Source organism: Dryas octopetala, chromosome 2, assembly GCF_963921425.1.
Source record: "Dryas octopetala chromosome 2, drDryOcto1.1, whole genome shotgun sequence".
NCBI lineage: Eukaryota > Viridiplantae > Streptophyta > Magnoliopsida > Rosales > Rosaceae > Dryas > Dryas octopetala.
The window spans coordinates 7253482-7261662 of NC_141367.1; positions in this window are offsets into that span (position 1 = coordinate 7253482).

An 8181-nucleotide genomic window follows, 5' to 3' on the forward strand; every position below is an offset into this window, starting at 1 on the left:
TCCCTCTGAAAGAGTCGTGCAAGGTCTGCGACAGACACCTCCTCTTCGTAGTGGTGGAATTGCTCATGGAATGCATTCTCCAACTCCCTCCAGCTTCCAATTGAGTATGGTCGTAGGTGCATGAACCATTTGAACGTGATGCCAGTAAGGGAAGACACAAAGAGATGCATTTTCAAGAATTCTCCTCTCTAATGCTCGCCACATTGGGCTGTAAATCTTTCAATATGTTCAATTGATGACACCTGGTCATCTTTGCCAGAGAAACATGTATAATCAAGTAGTCGAAAATATTTGGAGTACTCATAATCCAGAGAACTATGACCGTGAATGGCAACGCATAAATTGGCCTAGGGCGCTGACCCGGCCTCTGATGTGCTTTTGGAGCATATTCTCCACAACAGCCATAGTTACTAGCTGATCATAGTGAACTGCCTTTTCCTCGACATCTCTATATTGGACCCTTGACGCCTACCTTTGGCCCCTTTAGGGGTAATTCGCTGTAACACCCCGAACCTCGGGCCCATAAAAATATTGAACATCAAAGTTTTAAACCTGTTTCCTCTTTTCTTTGAGTCATGCACAACAACATAAGGAAATACAATTTTACTAAAAACATTTAAACGAAAACATTGTGTGAAAACAATTAAATAAAACTCCTGAGTCCCACTGCCTCGTCTTCTCCCCACTGCTTCCTCAGCCTGCTTAACCTGCAAAACAACCCCAACCATACTGCACCATATCCATGGTACACTAGATCATTCAAACATACAACCTGGTAAGCTCACTAGAGCTTGTATGAGTGAAATAACGTAATTAACTAACCTCAAGAATTTCCTCAATTTCCATACTTAATAATAATCCACAATAAAATCCATAAATACTCAATCACATACTATTCCATCACTAATGATCCAAACATCAAAATAATCATAATTCATCATATTCACATCAAATTCCACCAATAATAATAATAATCATTTTTCTGCAAATCAATTGCCTAATCGTCAACTATTAACTTCAACCTCAATCATTCACATCCTAATTAATAGCCTCAAACTTAATTTATATACTTATACCATATCTCCAACTGGTTCACGATAATTCAATCCACAAATCATATTCCATAGTCTCATGGCAAATCATTAACATTTCCATTCTCAAGATTCAAGCCTAGTCTTATCAAGTCCTAGTCACACTAAATCCTAGTAAACAAAAGCAACACAAGCACACAATACAAACGAACATCTATCTAATTTCACTCACACCGCTCTTTGAAATCTCCCTAATTTCACTCACATCGCTCTTTGACATCCCCCAGCTTTAAAACTATTTTCAAAAATCTCTTCTTGCAAATCCATTTTTAAATTCCCTCAACCGTAAATCAAACTCTGAAAGTAACAAAGTTCGCAAGTTGAAATCGATATTATCAACTGTATATAAATAATTTAGGCTAAAAACTTTCAACTCAAATAAACCTCAATATACTGAAAAAAAGAAATGAAATTGTTCAAACTGAGAAGTATCAGATCTGAACTGAATTAAAACACAAGGTCTTACTGAAACTGTCATTTAAAATATTTACTGATGCAAATTCATTTCTCAAAATACTCCACAACAGAAAACTCACGCTACACTAGTACCTGAGGAACTGCTAGTCATACACTGCCGAGTCATCTCTAGGCAAGTGCAGAGCAAATCTATACTTGCTGTGATGTTGGTCATACACCGCCGACTAGGCAAAGTGCAGATCAAATGCTGGTCGTACACCGCCTACTAGGCAAGTGCAGAGCAAATGTCATGTTGGTCATACACCACCAACTAGGCAAGTGCAGAGCGAGTGCTGGTCGTACACTGCCGAGTCATCTCTAGGCAAGTGCAGAGCAAATATATACCTGTTGAAATGGGTACTAATATGGCGGTTTGAAACCGCTTTTGGATATTTCAATCAACCACATCTCAAAAATACTCCTCTAGATAAAAACTGAAATTTATTCTTCCAATAAATCCGCTTAAATAAAATCATTCTCAAATCATGAAAACTGCTAGATCCAAATCATTTCCAAAGGATAAAAGTTCAATAATAAAACTTCCCCAAAATAATACCAAAAGCCATTTCCAGAAACTGTCCATACTCAATTAAATCAAGAAAAGAGTTAAATTATAAAATGTGCAAAACATTTCGAAAACCAAAGATCCACTCACAGTCTACCCCGAGCTACACCGAATCCCTTCTGAAACTGATTCCTACTCATGACCCCTCACTTGTATGCCATTCCTACTCACAGTCTACTGTATAATAATTGCTTAATCCGCACTCATATACCTCGACGATAAACATTTCTTCTCTAATTCAGCAATTATCGTCATAGCATCTCTATAATTCTCAATTAATCTTTAGTCACAAATCCTCGTCACTACGCCCTCATGATTCGAATCCTACACTTAGCCTCTTCTAACATAAAGCAACAAATCACACACAACAGACAATTCATCTACAGTACTCAACAATATAACTAGATAAGTTTCACTCACAGTTTAACCGTGTGAAAAGACCGAAATGCCCTTCACAGCGCCAATGCTCGGATCTCCAATTCGGCAGCATAACGGCATCGGGAATGAGATTTCCCAAGCCCATGCACCTGTTAAGACGAAACAACCAAACAATTACAATCCATATTCACAAATTGGCCGTTCAACGGCTGAATTGGGCGGCAACACCACACCCGGTGGCTGCCCGGCCACAAACAACACACAAACATCATCAAATTCTCACCATAAGGAACTAGAAGGGTTACTAGGACTTCAAATGGACGGAAATAGATCAAACGACCACTAACCCTCCGCCAAGAGTGGTGGTTCCGATGGTGGCAGCGGCGGCACGAACCTGGAAATACCTAAAATCAACTCCAATTAAACTCAATTGCACGATGGAACCTTCAATTGCACAAGAACAACTCGAATTCAAGTCCAATTTCAAGAAATTCGAAATAGGCATAAACCCTAAAATCGAATTTCCAATTTCTCAAAATTGGACGTGCCCACCTTAAGGGAAAGATTACCCATACCTCGAGGATCATTTTTGACAACTGGACCGACGACCAAAAGTCGCCGGAAATGGCCGAAATCGGCGGTGGAAGCCGGCGGTTGACTTGGCTTCCTGAGCTCATTGCTCCGCCGTGGAGCATCATCGAGGCAGGAGGACACCACGGCTGAACTCGCCGTGATGAAAGGAACAAGACCCAGTGGGTTCGGTGACGCGTCCAGGCAGGAAAAACGAGATCGCCGGCGGAGCCATCGATTCTGTCTCGCGTCGATTCTCCATCTACGGTGGTCGGCCAGCGAAGGGGAGGGCTGCTGGGGGTCGGCGACGGCGAGAGGAAGTCGCCGGTGCCCGTTGCTGGTCGTGGGGTTGCTGGACGGCGAATCTACCGAGAGAGAGAAGCGCCGGAGAGGAGAGAACCGGGGAGAGAGAAAGAGAGATAGAGAGAGAGTGAAGAGGAGACTAAGGGGGGGTGGCGTCGCTGGAGGTCGAGGTCGCCGGGGAGGGGGGTAGCTGGTGATGGCTGGGAAGGGTGTGTGTGGGAGGAGAAGCTTAGAGAGAGAGAGAGAAAGAGTGTGCGGGAGGAGAGAGGAAAAAATTAGGAGAGGGAAAGAAAATTCTGGGTTTTTAAAACACATCCACGCAAAATTACAACAATGCCCTTCACTTTGAACGTCCGAAAAATTCAAACCGTAACTCCGATCGACGCTTGCTACGTGTCTACGAACTCGTGGACTCAAGACCTATCCAACATGCCCAAAGTCAAAAGCAAAAGTCCACTAATTTTAAAAGTCAACTTTTGGGTCAAGCCCAAATTACAACAAAAATTAAAAATTTAAACCAAAACCTTTTTAAATTCCAAATAAATTCCCAAAATTCTTAAAATATTTAAAATAATTATCTGAAAAATACGGGGTCTCACATTCGCGCCGTGGCCAATACCATTCCAAGAATGACAATGAGGGACGAGACCACCACTGATGCCGCCCAGCTTTGTTGTTTCCAAGACTAATTTAGCCAAAAACAATCGACTTCAAAGGAACCCCATTTAATTTCTCAAATTTCTCAAACTTAGGGAAGAAATTTGTCTAAATTAACCACAAGAACAGCCCTAAAATTCAAAAATTTAGAGCATCCCGAAATGGCATCAAATCCCAAAATTTTCATTTCCACAAAACTCAAATTAAACAGCAGTTTCAATAGGGAAAATGAAAGCTCATACCTTAAGGGGAAAAACCCACTAAAACACTGAAGAATTCGTAGTGAAAAGCTGGCTGGAAATTGGAGGACAAGGCCGGCGGGTCTGGGGTTTTCTTGGGTTGTTTTCGTGCGTGCAGGGATATTGGCTGACTGAAGGAGCGGCTGAGGAAGATGGCCAGCATCTGTGGAGTGGGTCAGTGGCCGGACTTTGGTTGATTTTTCAGGTTCGGCTGTGTGCAGAGGGAAGGGGCGGCAGCTGGGGTTTTTGTTTTTCTAAATTGTTTTCTTAGCGGGGGAAGCTGGGCCAACGGAAGGAAGTCAAGGAGGAGATGGCTATTATATTAAATTGAAATTGAAGAAAATAAACAAAAAATGTGGAACTCCAGTAGTTATGGTATTGACTGGAAGACTATATTAATAACAATACAGGAAACAAAGTCTTGCTGAAATAAAGTAACGACTAACCCATGACTAACAGCTCCTAAGTACATGGAATTTTCCTAAAGACTTGGTATACAATACCCAACTCCCTGAAGAATAGGACTACCACTATTATTCTGTTGAAATTATTAAACTTAACACTCTCCCTTAAACTGAATGTTATTCATCATACAATCAGTTTAAAGTAGTAACAGAAAAAACTCCAAGAAAACCACCCAACTTCACAAAAGCAACCAACTTGAGAGACTTGGTTAATATGTCTACAATCTGATCTTCACTTCGACAATATACAAATTCAATGGTTCCATCTTTAACAAGATCACGAAGAAAATGATACCTCACATCTATGTGTTTGCTTCTGCCATGTAAAACTAGATTCGTGGAGAGTTTGATTGTTGAGCTGTTATCACAGTAAACTTGTAAAGGTCCAGACTGCAACTTGTGTAACATAACAAGTATTCATTTCAACCAGATAGCTTGACATGCGCATGATGCTGCAGCAATAAACTCTGCTTCAGTTGTGGACAAAGAAACGACTTGTTGCTTCTTCTGTCAGCATAAATGCATAACCAGAAGTGCTTCTTTTGTCATCTAAATCACCCGCATAGTCACTATCGCTGAAGCCAAAAAGATCTGGTTCTCCTTTCTTGTAACAAACACCTTTCTTATAAAAAAACACCATAATCAATTGTACCTTTCAAGTAATGTAATACTCTTTTTGCAGCACGAAGATGGCGCTCTTTTGGACGTACATTCCATATATCTGCTAATGAGACTTACAGCATACATCATGTCCGGCCTGGTGGCTGTTAAGTACATTAAACTGCCAACAATTTGCTTGAATAAGGTGCTATTAACCTTTTTTCTTGCAGGATCCTTGGTTAGTTTCAATCTTGGTTCTGTTGGGGTGCGAACTGAGTTGCAATTCATCATTTGAAATCTGTCCATAATCTCCAAAGCATACTTCTTTTGTGTAATAAAAATCCTTGCTGCTAATTGCACTACTTCAATGCCGAGAAAATAGTGCATCATACCTAGATCAGTCATCTCAAATTCAGCCATCATGGATTGTTTAAAATCATCGAACATAGCTTCATCATTCCCTGTGTAGATCAAATCATCTACATACAAACAAACAACCTGAAATTTTCCCAAGATTCCAGATTTAACATAAAGAGTATGCTCATATGGACATTTTTGGAAGCCTACCTTTGAAAAATAGGCATCTATACGACTATACCAAGCTCTAGGTGCTTGTTTTAGTCCGTATAGGGCCTTTTTCAACCTGTATACCTTCTTTTCACTACCTTGTTTCACATAGCCAGGGGGTTGATCAACATATACTTGCTCATGTAGCTCACCATGAAGGAAGGCAGATTTCACGTCCAGTTGGAAGATAGGCCAGGAATTTTGTGCAGCCAAAGATTTTACCAAACGAATTGTATCATGCCTGGCGACAGGAGCAAAAACTTCCTCATAATCAACTCCAAACTTCTGCTTGTAACCTTTTGCTACTAACCGTGCTTTATACTTGTCGACTTCTCCTTTCTCATTCAACTTGGTTTTATAAACCCATTTCACACCAATGGTTTTCTGCCATTGTGGAAGATCAGATAGCTCCCAAGTATTATTCTTCTCGATGGCTTGTACTTCTGCATCCATGGCTTTTTGCCATTTTGAGTCTTTCACTGCAACTTCAAATGCTATTGGGTTGCAATCTGCAAATAGAGCAAAATCAGCAGTAGTATCATCATCAGACAACTCATCTCCACTTACATAGTCGATCATCCAAGCTGGCCTTTTCCTTTGGCGTTGCATTTCTGGAATGGATGCATGTGGTGATGGTTGATCTTCATTTGATATACTTGCAGACGTATTGGAGAACACTTCATTAGGTAACTACAGCGGCTGGTTAGACTGGTCAGACTTCTTTTCATCTACTTCTCCATCAAAATTCACTGAGATTAGCTGCTTCCCTGTACCATTCCAATCCCATGCATGTTCTTCATCAAAAATGACATCACGGCTGATGATTATCTTCTTGGTTACTGAATTATACAACTTGTATGCCTTGGATTCTTCACTAACTCCGAGAAAGACACATTTTACCCCTTTGTCATCAAGCTTTTTCCGCTTCTCGTCAGGGATGTGTGCATATGCTATGCACCCAAAGATTCTAAAATGATCAACGACTGGTTTGAGTTCAGCTCAGGCTTCTTCTGGTGTCATGTTCTTTACAGAAAAAGTGGGACACCTATTCAGCACATAAACACTCCAGTTTACAGCTTCAGGCAAAAACTCTTCGGAATGCTCCTCTTTGCCAATATACTTCGCACCATGTTCAGAATTGTGCGATTCTTTCTCTCTGACACACCATTTTGCTGTGGTGTGTAGGCTGCTGTCAACTGTCTACGGATTCCATGCAGTGCACAAAAGTTAGCAAATTCATCGGAATTAAACTCGCCACCACGATCAGTACGAAGGATTTTAATATCCCTCCCCGACTCCTTCTCCACGACTGTCTTAAAGCTTTTAAATAAACCAAAAGCTTCACTCTTTTCCTGCAAGAAATGGACCCATGTCTTTCTACTATAGTCATCTGTAAATGTGATAAAATACCTCTTGTTGCTGTTTGAAGCTGGATTGATTGGACCACAAATGTCTGAGTGAATCAGCTCCAGTGGTTGCTTAGCCCTCCATGCCTTCTCTTTTGGAAAGGGATCACGATGTTGTTTACCAACAACACAGTCTTCACAGATTTTCGATGGAGTGCTGATTTAAGGAAGACCTTTGACCATGTTCTTCTGTTGCAGGATTCGTAAACCATTGAAATTAAGATGGCCATAGAGAAAATGCTATAACCATGTAGATTCTTGCACTTTAGTAATCATGCAGGTCTGATCGTTATGCTGCATATGCAAAGGAAACAACCGATTGGCTGTCATATTTACTTGAGCAATTAATCCCTTCTCAGGATGTTGAATTGAGCAACAACCCCTACGAATAATGATCGTATAATCTCTTTCTTGCAGTTGTCCCATGCTAATAAGGTTGCTCTTTAATTCTGGAACATAGAAAACACCAGGAATTTTGAAAGCGTGATCTTTGAGTTGTAATCTGATAGTGCCTTTTCCCATAACAGAAATTTTCGAATTATTCCCAAGCTTGACAGTATCTTTAAAAGATACATCCAAATCAGAAAATAAAGACTTGTTACCAAACATGTGGTTGCTACAACCAGAATCCAAGTACCACTTGTTTGAATGAGATTTCTCCTGGTCATGGCAAGCCATCAACGACGTTTCTTCTCCTTCTTTCTCTGCAAAGTTAGATGTCTCTTCCTTGTCGGAATGCAAAGTGGTAGTGCATTCAGATTTATAATGGCCAAGTTTATGACAACGATAACACTCTATCTTTGATTTGTCATACCTTGGTTCATGATTGGATGAGTACCTGTGATTATTTCTTCTGCCTCTGCCTCTGCCTCCGAAATCTGGAGT